Source organism: Benincasa hispida, chromosome 8, assembly GCF_027475165.1.
Source record: "Benincasa hispida cultivar pf3 chromosome 8, pf3_genome.v1.1, whole genome shotgun sequence".
NCBI lineage: Eukaryota > Viridiplantae > Streptophyta > Magnoliopsida > Cucurbitales > Cucurbitaceae > Benincasa > Benincasa hispida.
Window position 1 is genome coordinate 38,016,671 of NC_143485.1, and position 14,949 is coordinate 38,031,619.

A 14,949-nucleotide genomic window follows, 5' to 3' on the forward strand; every position below is an offset into this window, starting at 1 on the left:
GAGTTCTCCATCGAAAATTTGACAAGCATCTTGTCTAGTTACATATGGTCATCGATTGAAATATTAATCTCTTCGGTCAACGGTATTACAAAGAGAGAGAAAATATTTTGTGGTCCTGCAATCTTATATACACTCATTGTATATGATACCCCAACTCGCATATCTATACATAAGCGATTTGGATCAAATCATTTGTAACGTTTACAAATTAGATCGCATCCATAATGTTATCAGGATAAGGTACCCAACTTTATCCATATACTATAGAGTTTTTAGGTTATTACTTGAACATAATTCACTTGTATGTCAACCACATACTGTTTAAGTTATATTAGATAACTTTGGCTCTTAGTTTGTTGAATTGAGTTATGAAAGTCAAAATGCCAAAATAAATAACACTTTATTTATTTAAATAAATAATTTGTTTACAAAGTACAAACCACGAGTTTAGAGCATAAATCCCAATAATTGCCACACAGAGATTCAACTAATTTACCGATCTAGATTTAAGCATCAACAGTTATGTTATTTAATTTGAAAAGTTTTGTTTTTATCTTTGATTAGTTGTTTGGTTACATCTTCATTTTGAACCTGATGTAATATGTTTAGTTTATACAAAATAGACATGCATATTTGAGCTTGATTCAACTCGGGTCACTTTCTGTATTTCATCTAAAGTAATTTGTAGGGGTTTTTCCAAAAAGAAAATTTTCCTCCAATGATATTTTCTTTTTCTTTCAAAAGATTACAAAAAGTGTGGTTGATTTATAGATTTTTTACCATTCTACTTTGAAGTTTTAATGTGATTAATCACCCCTCAACTCAGGAAGGGTGCGTTTGGCGCACAGAACTAGGTTGAGTTGAGTTGAGTTGGTAATAATTATCTGTGTTAATATAATTGTCCGTGTTTGGGATATAGTTGAGTTGAATTGGTAATACTTGTCTGTGTTTAGGATGTAGAGTTGAGTTGGGTCGAGTTATTGGTATTTGGTGCAGTTTTTGTAACCTAAAAAAGTATATATTTTTAAATTTTTTTCTTTGTTGCTTAACTTGTTATTCCACCATTCAACTTTACACATGCTTTCCCAAAACTTTAATACTCATTTAAGACGTGAACTCAATAAATAAAAAAAAAACATTTTACAAATTTTATATGTAACTATTACACTTGATGTAGAAAAAATATTATTATTTATATATCAACAACTCAAAAACATATTTTAATAGTCGTGGAACGTATGGGTTGAACATGCAAAAAAAAAAAAGTTGCCATTAGTGGTCAATTTCCATGTTCACTAAAAAATATAAACCTGACCAACAACAGGTCAATTTCATGCATACAAAATAATTATTTATCAAGATAGGCAATTTAATCTGTCCTACCAAATAGATACAAATAATACCTATAAGGATGACCCAATCATCTTCAAACAATCCTTCAATGTCAAATTACTACAAAAGAAGACTATTGAACACTGTAAACTAATAATTTCAATTTTGAATTTAAAAACACTTTTGACAATCGGTTTATTTCTTTTAGTATATAATTGATTGAGTTGGTCGTTGGAGTTAGTTGTTGGAAATGAATGACAAAGTTGGAGGTTAGAGTTGGTCGTCAGAGTTAGCTGCTAGAGGTGGTCGTTGTTGGAGTTGATCATCAAAGCTGGTCTTCATCGAAGTTGGTCGCTTAAGGGGTGAACATTGGTGTTAGTCATTAGAGGTGGTTATCACAAGAGTTGATCATCAAAGGCAGTTGTCGTTGGTAATGGTTGTCGGAGTTCAAAGTTGATTGTCGAAATTGGTCACACGAAGGTGGTCACTAGAGTCGGTCGCCGGAGTGTGGTAGTGATAGCTGTCGATAGTGGCCGACGAGTAGATTCATTAAAAACATTAGAGGGAGGATGAGTTGAGTTGAGTTAAGGTGAGCTGACAAAAATAACCAACTTAACTTCACCGACATTTAAAGTTGGCAGACCAAACATTGAGTTGGTAAAATTCGATTCATGTTGGTGAGCTAAACACTCGAAGGGATTGTAATTAAGTCTTTTAAATATTGCAAAAGGTATATTTGACCAAAACATGTTGTTCCTATCAAATTCTCTAACTTATATCATTGTTATCAAACTTAAAATTATTTTTATATACAGATTTCCCCTCAAAATGCCAATTATTAGCCTCTATATACTTTGCAACTAAAAAATTTATCTAAAAATTTGCATGTCTCAATCAAAATTGACGTCAAAACTAAAATTTAGCCTAACATATATGTGTGTGTTTGGATAACAAGATCAAATATGCCCTTGAAAGTGCATAATGGACAAATGCTAAAAATGACGAAAATGCTCCTAAACTACTTTTTTGGTAGGAAGGGTTTGCACTACAAAGCTTCATCCACCGATTCCTCGTAATGTCACAAGATGAACTAGAAGCAAAGCTTTGAGATTGCAAAAAAAGTTTATAGGCTCTCTTTGTAGTAAACTCCCCATTCAGCGTATAACAGCACATGGCATATGTAGGTAAAGATAGGCCTACTGTTTTGATTAGTACTTCCTTTCCCCTAACTGCAAACATACTACTTTTCCAACCAGCCACCACTTTTTGAACCATTTCTTTTAAAAAATTTGGATCTACCCTCTTATTTTTGGACAAATGCGACGGAAGTCCCAAATATTTTCTCAAACTAAACACAACGGGCATATGAAGGACTTGAAAAATCTGTGACTTCACTTCATGAACCACATTTGGACTAAATAAAATTGTTGCCTTGTTAAAATTAACACATTGCCCTGAAGTTTTCTCATAACTCACAAGATATCTTTAATATAATTGCATTCAATAAATTTAGCTCTACAAAATAAAAGGCTATCATCAACGGAAAAAAAAAAAAAAAAAGGCAAATGAGAAATTAAAGGACTTCCCCTAGCAACCTGAAACCCGGAAATTAAACCACCATTCTCAACAGCCATTAACAAATTTGACAAACTTTTAGCATGAAGAAAAAATAAATAAGGAGATAATGGATCACCCTGTCTAAGTCCTCTACTTGAACGAAAGAAACCCCTAGATTTACCATTCAACATCACAACAAAATTAGGTATGGTAATGCACTTCATAATCAAAGCAACCCAAGACTCAGCAAAAACCCAAGGTCAACACACAAGAAACGACTATTCTACCCTATCATAAGCTTTACTAATACCAAGCTGATAGGATTTATGTAGGAACAAGTTAAGGTTTGTGAGCACACGCGGAAATTGGACCCAAATCTCAATTTTACAAAATCATGAATTTTACAGAATTGAATAGAAACATTATGCATTAATTTAATTATAGCATGCTAATATGGAAAAAGAGAAAAGAGAGATAAAGAGGAACTAACCCTTGAAGATCTTTTTCTTCACGTATATCCTCTTCAATCTGGAACAATCACGATAAAAAACGTAAACAAAAATGGTCACGAACTTGAAACCCTAATTTGGACACCACCAATTAGAGTCTTCTATATTCTTTAGGATGAGAATCATAGGAGTTTGTGGACTCTGTGATTTTTGGAGAGGGAAAGGAGAATTGAGAGAGGAGAAAAGAGATTGGAAATTTTTCTCAAAACATATTCTTATCTCTTCTCCTCTGTCAAATGAAGAAGAAGATGAAAACCATCCCAACCGCCCACTCACATTACGTGAGTTAAGAGAGAATAGGGGAAGTTATTTCCCTCCTTAAATAAAATTCAAAATCAAAATAATTAATTTTAATTTTAGTTAATTAATATATATGTATGTATGTATGTATGTATGTATGTATGTATGTATGTAACTATATGTTATATCATATATAATATATAACCTATGGTTTGATATTGTATCATATACAATATAGCCTATAGTTCTAATTCTCTCGACAATGCTATTTAATATAAATCTTATTTATATTAAATTTAATTATATGAATCAAATTCACATAATTAATATTTGAATCATATTCAAATATTTATTTCATCTCAAATAAACTTTATAATGTACATTATAGTAATTATATCATATATAATTAAATTAAATTAATTATATTACATATAATTAATTTCCTCAATTAATTTGAATAATTCAAATTAATTCAAAATTGATTCTCATTTAATCCCTGTTGAGCTACATAGGAGACCTCATGGACTTATAGATTGAAGCTCTAATGATACTTGAATAATTAATTAAACTCTTTAATTAAATTATTCAACATCCATTAACTTTCGGACACTCCACTAAAGACCGACAGCTACACTCTTCGAACTACAGATATATTTCTGTGTCCAATGGATATAACCAATCAACAGTGCGATGACCCTTCACAAATTACTCGTAAGTATAGCTAGGCCAAAATTATTGCTTTTCCCCTGTAGTTACATCTAACTCCTTAAGTACCACTGATCCCTCTAATGAACAATTAATCATAGTCCAACTATGACCAAGCTTCTCTCGAGCCAAGAGAGGGTGTGACGTCACATTGTTCAAGCCCCAGAATCGACCCTTAAGGGAGTAATTTATCTACTTTTCCCGATGTTAGGGAAGGAGTGAATTTCGTCTTGTGTAGCTATGTTCCCAACTCTCTAATTAGACGAATCCCCAAATGATAGGCTTGTTGTGTCGGCGATCTGACTACTCTCAACTATACAAATCAAAGGACCATCTTCATAGGTAGGAGTTCACAACTCACGCAGGATTCAAATCATGTCACCTATGGTCATTCTAGTGAAATGTAAGTCTCAATTATGAACGACGTTATATAATGAGACTAGTCATTTCGTGGTCCGGTCTTATACAAACTTCTTTGTATATAATACCTTCTCTCATATGTCTCCACATGAATGATCAGGATCAGATCATTTGTATCACTATACAACAATTGTAATATCTACAAAGCGAGTCGTATTCGTAGTGTCACCAATATAAGGTATCCAGCCTTATCCATCTATTATAGACCATTTACGTTATCATTTAAACATGATCCACATGTATGTCTCTACATACATATTTAAGCTACAAATGATAACCTTAGATGTTAGTTTATTGATTTGTGTGTTTAATACTACTAAATGTCAAATAAAACATCTCATAATTTATTAAATAAATAAAATATCTGTACAATACAATTACAAACAGGACCCTGCGAGATTTAGGACATCAACCCAATAATTTATGCCATAAATCCTTATGTTATTTGATATAATAATTGATTATTTTATACATGAAATAATTAGTTATTCATTATGGAAAAATCCAAGGTTATTTCATGAGACTTGAAACAATATGTATTGGACACACAGGTGGATCATGTTTCAAGTAATAACCTAAAGGGTCTAAAGTATATGAATTAAGGTTTGGTGCCTTATCCTAGTAATACTATGGATATGACCCACTTTATAATTGTTACAAATATTGTAGGTGTTGGAATTTATACCCTAAAGACTCATAGTTAATTAGTTATTTGATATAATAATTGATTATTTTATATATGCAATAATTAGTTATCCATTACAGGAAAAATCCAATGTTATTTCATGAGACTTGAAATAGTATATATTGAACATACAGGTGGATCGTGTTTCAAGTAATAACCTAAAGGGTCTATAGTATATGGATTAAGATTGGATGTCTTAACTTGGTAACATTATGGATACGACACTCTTTGTAATTGTTACAAATGTTGTAAGTGTTACAAATGATTTGATCTAAATTATTCATGTAAAAATATGTAAGTTGGGGTATTATATACAACAAGTTTGTATAAGACTGGACAATAATATATTTAATCTCTCATTGTAATATAGTTTAATGAGGAGATTAATATCTCATAGGATAGTCATGTAACTCGATCTCAATTCTGAGTGAGTTATAAACTCTTGTTTATGAGGGGCAACCCTTTGATTTATGTCACACCCCCTCCCAGATTACCCATCTAATCTAGAAATTGGTGTGAAGATGTTAAACATCATCTCCCTTGATGACATTTAGCATCCAACTAACCAACTCAACCTGTACATGAACCCGAATAGTTACACAATGATCATTTAATACAGTTAATTTCCATTCGACATAATCCATAACACGACATTCATAAACATACTCCATAGCTTTCCATCTTCTATTACATATAAATATCAACAAAGTTTATGTACTACAGATACATCTTTTATACTGTACAACCATAACTACTTTTATCCCACATTCTCAAAACTCAAATACATGTGGTTCGTGATATGCAACCTATTTACAATAGGACTTTAAAACATGTAGATCTACGATATAGCAGGAGACCCTCGTCATGTGGCAGTAGACAACTCAACTTGGATCCGGAACTTGATCGCTACCTGATAAAGGAAAAACATAAAACATGGAAAACATGAGCTAAACCCTAGTGAGTAGGAATTTAATATGAACATATTCTCTCTCTTTAGAAAATCATTAATGAAAACCAATATCAAATTTAAAGCGTCAATAGGTCTCCATGTCAACAGTCATTCGCAATGTCATAAACATAGAACTCATTCATGAAGCCATTATCAACATATTGTTGGAGTTGATGCCCTAAAGTCTCGTGTCCTGTAGTTTGTAAGCAGTTTGTACGAACGCTTGTGTTGTATAATATATGATATTTTACTTCACTTCTTGATTTTGCTCAGTTGTTTGTTTTATTTGCTTTACCACAAACCAATAAACATAACATCCCCAGTTATCTGTATGTAACTTAAGTATGTATGTGGTGACATACAAGTAGATCATGTCTTAAGTGATAACCAAAATGGTTTGTAGGATATGGATATAGGAGAGATACCTTATACTAGTAACACTACAGATGCGGCCCGCTTTGTGGAATGACCACAAGTGTTGTGACTTATCATAGATAGTTTGATCTTGATCATTCGTGTAGGGGACATGCGAGTGGAGGCATCCTATACAAAAGAGTTTATATAAGATCTGACCACAAAGTGTTAACGTCTCGTTATATAACACCGTTCATGACAGAAACTTCACTTCACTAGGATGACCATAGGTAACATGACCTCAATTCTGAGTGAGTCGGGAACGCCTGCCATTGAGGGCGATCCTTTGTTTTGTATGGGTGCAAGTGGCCAGGTCGCCGACTCAAACCTACCATTTTGGGGATTCGTCTGATTTGGGAGCTGGGAACTCAGCTACATAAGATGAAATTCACTCCTTCCCCAGCTACACAAGATGAAATTCACTCCTTCCCTAAAGTAGGGCCAAATAGATAGATAGCTCTCTTAAGGGTTGATTCCAGGGCTTGAACGATGTGGCACCACACACCTTCTCTTGGCACGAGAGGTGTTCACATATAGTTGGACTATGTTGTATTGTTCATTAGAGGAATCGATGGTATTTAAGGAGCGAGATATAACTACAGGCGCAAAACGATAAATTGACCCAGCTGTACTTACGAGTATCTATGAAGGGTCATCGTACTCATGATTAGTTATATCCGATGGACACAGAAATATATTTGTGGTAAGAAGAGTTCAGCTGTTGGTCTTTAGTGGAATGCCTGACAGTTAACGGATGGTGGATCTCGTGGCTAAAGAGTTTAGTCAATTATTCATGTATTGTTGAAGCTTCGAGCCATAGGTCCATAAGGTCCCCTAGGTAGCTTGGATAAAGTCGATAATCAGTTTTTGGATCAGTTTGAAATGTTCAAATTGATAAGAGAGAGTTCGATTATATATGATATAATTGAACTGGTTAATTATATATGATATAATTGACTAAATGTATGAGATACATTATTTTGGAGGAAATTAGATATAAATATGATTTATATCAAGTGTAGGAGAAATTACAATAGTAGATATATGATATCAAACTATAGGTTAAGAATATAATATTTTTATATTCATTATTTATTTAATTAGGCGGTTATGAGATAACTGGCCGAGAAATTTCTCCTAAATCGTGCGAAAATGGGAAGATTAATTTTAGTTATTATAACTGAAGAATAAAATGAAAATTGTTTTCATTTTGCAAAGAGTTCAAAAAAATCGCTCACGGTGTGGAAAACTTTACGATCGCTTAGCTAAGAGCCTATACAATAGCGCCCATCGCCTAGACGATCGCACACTTGAGCTGAACTAAACGATCGCACGCGTTCTCTACATGATCGCTTAGCTTCTCTAAATGATCGCTTAACACACCGAGTTTTTCTAAATGATTGCTCACTAATTACTAGACGATCGCTTAGTAAAACCTACACGATCATGTACCTTTCTCTAAGCGACGAGCACTCGACTATACGATAGTCACCTACTATCTCCCACTTGCTTGTCGTTCTACACAATCATTCTTTCCTTCTTCCTCTACCAATTTCAGCAAAGTCCACTCTTTGAATTCTCACTCTAAGAATATCAAGGGCTTCGAGTGGTGGCATCATCCCCGGTTGCTGCTTGTTCGTGCGCTGTCGTTCGTATAGGCGATCGTGCTGTTAGACGACTGATTGGTAGGCTATTTGGACCGTAGAGGAGTTGCTTCTGCTGGATTGAGTTCAACTGAAGATAGTCTTCAATTGGTACGTTTACTCAATCTATTGTATTTTATTTGTCAAAGCATGCCTATAATTAGTGTGAAAATGCATACCTGTTTGTTAGAATGTGTGTGTAGTAATTCGGTCACAATGAAATAGGAAAGATCCGGACACGCTCATGGATACTCTTGTTTAAGAGTTACATAACAAACAACATTTTGATCATCATTAACCTTTGAAATATATAAAATTTTATAGTGGCACGATCTATACATCTCAACATAATAACTAGCCAACCAACACATGTCATTTACCAATACTCGCATCAAATCTATCCTTATATGTTCTACCTTTTATTAAGTCATACGTGCATGTAGAGTTTCTTACAATTTCCAGGTTAAGCCATATTTTAGCCCTAGAACCCAACATATCAAACTGACTCTGGGTTAAGCCAGCTTTCAGCCTCGGAGTAACATTACGACCTCTGGGTTAAGTCATACTTCAGCCCTAGAGCAAGGTTATGTCTTCTAGGTTAAGTCATATTGCAGCCTCAGAATCTAGTAAACATCTGACTCCGAGTTAAGCCATATTTCAGTCGCGGATCACAAGATATGTATGACTTTGAGTTAAGCCATCTTTCAGCCTCGAATCCAAGTCTCTCTCCGAGATAAGCCATCTTTCAGCCTCGGAGCTTCGTCAATCAAATAGAGATGTTCTCAGTTCTAGTAAGTCAGTGAAATGCATGGGAAACATTCATATACGACTCATCACCCCAAACTTAGATTCCTCTATGGCTACACTAGCTCATGGAGATCCCCTGCTAGCTAGGATGTATAGGTCTAAGGTTTTGAAACCTCTTTCCACAAACTTATATAGTTTAAGAAAGCACACACATTTCTCGTTACATTATCAAATTCAACGACAATAGGGTCGTTTATAAATCATCACCCTCAATCACTATATCCTGTGGTGTAAAACCACATTTTCAGCAATCATCACAACATCCTACCCTTGGAATACACATTTCATTCTATATTCTTTATCAGGTTTATTATTAAAACCATGCTTGAACGACCCAGAGTTCAATCACATTTAAACATCCAAGTCATAAGAAATTCATGATAATCAGAAATCATTGATCACGCATATTTAAAACATGGTTTTCATAAAAGAGGTGAGCTTTTAACTCAAATCATACCATATTGTAGTACCACATACAGATTTTATATAGAAAACTTGAAAATAAATCACTCACAGTCACGAGCACGAGTTCCTTGGCTTATAAGCTCTCCCGATCTCAATTTGACCTGAAATAAAGTCCCAAGGTTACTAGACACTAACAAGAGGTCAAATTAACCCTTCGTGTTTCAATGTGACCAATTGAACTCAACTCAGCACCTAAACACTCACATTTTGCTTTTTAAGTCCATTTTTCTCAAATTATCCAAAGTGGCCCAAAAATCACCTTTTAATCCGAAATTATTCATTTTAGGTCAAAATATCAAAAAAAATCTTAATTGGGCTTAAAAAATGCTCATCAACACTCAAAATGCTAAAAAAAAAAGGGCAAATAGGCACTAAAAATGAGTGTAGGCACTGGGTTGTGGGCATGGGCATGCAGGGTGGGCGTGAGGCACGCACTGGGGGAGAGCTGACACGGAGAGGCATGTGTAGACATGAGGCAGGATGGGCATGAGGCGTGCGGGTGGGCGGTGCTGGGCAGACGGGCTTGCGCAGCTAGGGCGCCTGGGGGGTGGTTAGCAGCTTCTTCGCCTAATGATTTTTTTTGTTGAAACTCAAATTTTCAAAGCTTAAAAACACCATTTCTAATTAAATAAACTTCAAATAAATTTTATTGAACTCAATAGGGACCTTTTACTAGCTTTCCAAAAACTTTGAGCACCAAAAATCTCCTCTAAGTGCCTTGAAAACTCCTTTAAAACAGTAAGCTCAGATTCACCCTATTTTCAGACAACTTTTGTTTCCTTCAAGTTTTCTCAACCTTCCTGATCTCAAATCACTTCGGTAGCCCTAGCGTCTTCTACACTAAATCGACGTTCATTTGGTTTAAAAATCATGAAAATAGCACAGGTAAATTGGAAGAACTAGCATTCCAAAAATACCCTTCACAAGCTGCCTAAAACTACCTTTTCTTCATCCAATCAATTTGAGTCAACCAGCTACTTGTTTGTCCTACTACGTGGATTCTTCTCATTTTTACTCATACTTTTCATCCTTAATTAAGTTTATCAAGTTAAATTAATTTTTAAATTTAGAAAATTAATTTTAAAATACTTTCCAACCCTAACACTCCTCCTCCTTACCCTCGACCTACTTGTTTCTCCTACCAAATTTTATTCCTTCTTTCTTTCTAACACTTAGTCAATCACAACTCATATTCAATAGTTAATTGCCCAATCATGATAAATTACTCCAACAATCCATAATGTTACTAAGTTCCTAAATAACTAAAAAGATACTTACATTGTAAAGTAATTTCCAACTACTAATTCAACATTTAACAACAAAACATGTTTATGTCATCTAATCAAAATGATTCATTTAGGTAAATTCTAAAATCACTTATTTGAGTTAGTTATAAGCATAGATAAAAGGAAAAAGAACAAGGGCTTACAATTTGTATGGACGAGAGTAGCTCGAGTCGTCGATTCAATAAGCCTACAATTTCGAGGACTTATCCGAATAAAGAGTTGGGAACATAACTACACAAGATGAAATTCACTTCTATCCATCTTTCGGGTAAGTAGAGGAGTAGTTTCTTTAAGTGCTAATTCCGGATCTTGAACAAAGGGTACCCGCCTCTCACTAGTACAAGAGGGATTTGGTTTATGGTAGAACCATAAACATATTGTTCATTAAAGGGACCAGTGGTACTTAAGGAGTATGAGGAAATTATAAGAGTAAAATGGTAATTTGACCCGACTGTAATCACAAACTGCTCATGATTGATCGGCTTATTGTAATGGTTAAATCCATGGACGCAAAAATATTATATAGTACGGAGAGTGCAGTTGTGAGTCTTTACCGGAGTGACCCACAACTAATGAATGTTCATTAATATAATTAAAGATTTTAATTAGTTAATGTAAAATCCTTGGAGCTTATAATTTGTAAGTCTATTAGGTCCCCTTGCCAGCTCACAACAGGTAAACAAGGACCAATAGTTTTTTAAGAATTTGAATTGTTCAAATTATTAAAGGAAATATGTTAATTGTATTTTATACAATTAATATAATGTATTTAGGTACATTCTAATATAAAGTTAATTTTGAATAAGATTCAAAGTTAAATTTTATAATAAAAGGATATTGAATATATTTGAATATGATTTGAATATGAAAATAGCATAAATTAGATTCATATGAAAACTATAGATTCACAAATTAATGTGAATGAGATTCATATTAAAAACTATAGATTAGGAGAGAAATACATACATACATACATAATTAAATATTAGATATTTCATTTTTTAAATTAATTAATTTATTTTAATTAAATTAAATCGTTTTAATTTAATTAAGAGAAATTAGCAAGTAATTATTCCCACTAATTAGAGAGGTTTTTCTCCACAAATGAAAGTGATTGTAAAGAAGTCTCTTTTTTTAAAAAAATTAAGAACTCTCTCCCTTTTAACTCCCATTTGAGCTCTCTCAATATTTTACAGTGAAAAGAGTTCTCTCTGAAAAGATCTCCACATGAACACAAACCCTTTGTTCTTTCAAAAATTTAGTTCCCACAAACCAGTCCTTGCCAAAAAAAATAGCCGAAAAGACCCGATGGTGGCGTCGCGATACTGTTCGTGGAAGATCAATTTGTTGAGGAATTGTGATGATCTGAAGACGGTTCTTCAAAGATATGTTTCTTCTTACCTCTAATTTCATGCTTAACTTCTTACATATTGATGTATGTTTCTTCTTTTATGTGTTGTAATTTTAAAACAAAATCAAAGCAAAAGCGATCAATCGCTTCCGCTGTAGGATTCGATCCCTTCAATTAGTATCAAAGCCAAATCATTTTTTTTTTTTTTTTTGAATTTTATACATAACTAAATGGTGGGTAGCTTAGTGTATTTTGAATGTAGGTTTTGCAAAATAGATGTTAACAAATATTGACACATTAGATTTATCGATTTTCGTTGATTTGATCAATGTAAGGGATTGGTGTTTTGGACATTTATTCTGTAAATCTAGTTTGTAAGTTTAGATCGTTCGTAGTGAAGTGTTTGCTGTGAAAAAGGTCAAAAATAGAGGTGAAAGACAGATTTCGAAGTGCAAACTCGAGAGGTTTCTGTGCAAATTTCTGACAATCGTCATCTTTTGTACCATTTAAAGCTTCTGACTACTATCCACGTTTGTGCATCATGAAAAGATCGTTTTCTTCCAACATTTCAAGATAGTTTATTGTGTTTTAATCAAATTAATGTTTTTATTAGGGTACCAATATTTGGTACATTATTGTTATAATATAGTTTTAATATGCATAATGTGTATGTTTAATTATATTAATTATATATTTCATAAAGTATGTCATATAGTTTAAATTTCCACCATAGGTTAAGCATGTCATGCATCGTATTTAAATATTAGTGTTATATTATATGATAGCATGTTTTATTTTTTTTTCATTAGTTTTAATATAAGAGTTATATTAATTAATAAAAGGCATAATCATGCATCATTTTAAAATATAAATATTATATTTAAAGTTTAGGTTGATTCATAAGGTATGTACTTACATGATTTTATTTTATGGTTTACATGATTATAATATAACTGTTATATATGTTTTAATGTATGATTAAAAGCATGCATATTATATAATTTTTCATTATGTGTGTTAATGAAAGATGATATGCATAAAATATGATTGTTGTTAATTAGAATATAATAGTTATATTTAGTTAATAATAATATCAAGATATACATATAATAAATTTTAATTCATTAATATAAATATAAGAATTATATTGTATATTTAACGAGCAAAAATGCAGCGTGGTTTTTCTCTAAAAACTCGGAAGGTTCCGCCTAGCCCTCCCGTCCAGAGCGAAGAGAAGGCGAAAAAGTGCCGCAAAATCCAAACCCGGAAAGGAGAAGGGCCGGTGGTGGGCATTTGGGAAAGTCGGGCGGGGGCCCGCCGCCCGATTCGACCGACTTTTGGATAACAAGAAGGCGAGCTGATCCGCTTTGATCTAGGAAAAAGCCCAGTGGCCGGCTTGGAGACAGAAGAGGAAGACCATCATCCCTATTCGGGTACGATCATAGCTTTATTCATTCGTTGAAATCCCCATCCCCCTTCACTATGTATGGCCAATGAATCTCATACGACTAGTTGGGGGGGCTGTTCGCCTTTTGAATCAAACAAAGTCAAAAGTCAGTAGTAGGGGCTGAATAGCGACTTTCATTCTAAAGGAAAGCGAAGAATCCACCTTTAGTCAATAGAAGCCCTACTTCCCTCTTTGCGACCTCACAAAGAAGAATTCGTAGAGATTTTTCCAGAACCCCAGTCCAGCCTACCCGAAACTTAGAATAAAGTTGCATGCTAACAAAATGAGATTAGGGTAAGATTAAATAATTTGAATTGAATAGTTTAAATTTTAATTAACTTATCTTTAATTTTATTTTTAATGAGATTAGATTTAAAATAAATATTTTGTTTCGTTTAATAGGATCAAAATGAGAAAATAAAATATTAATAATAAAATATTGCTTATAAGGGAACTCTGTCTAAGAAGGTTTTATCTAGGATTGGGATATTTAAGTTGATCATAAGAGAACACTCTTACCTATGAACCAACCTAGAGATTGAATTAGTCAATATTTTATTAAGCATGCAATATTGTATTAATTTATTAAAATGATTAATGAATTAAAACATTATAATAAAACTACCCAATATAAATGTTATATTGGGAAAACAATATTCACTTAGATAAATGTTTTAGCCTAATTTACCTAAGTATTGAACCATTTATTTTAAAATACTTAGTGGGAGAAAAAGATTTATATGACGTGTCACTTTTCTCTCATGCTTTCCATGATAGTTTACACCATGAGATTCATACTCGACCTCGTGGCGTCCTGGGATCGTCCTCCTTAGGAAGGTGTTTGCATGGATCAATATCAAAGTGAATGGAGAAAGTATTTATAGTAAGTGAGAGAATGACATGTACCAACATATTCAATGGTCTCTTTCATTAGTTTGCAATGTGAGATTCCATGTTCGACCTCGTGGCGTCCGAGGAGTGTCCCCCGTAGGAAGGTGTTTGTATGGAGTCAATATTAGGGGGAACTCCAGAAATGGATAGGGTCGCTATAGTTTTTGCACCTCTTTCCCTGAGGCGGGCTTATTGGGGCAGAACTATAAGATCTAAAATGAAAGGTTACACTTACAAGAAAATATTAA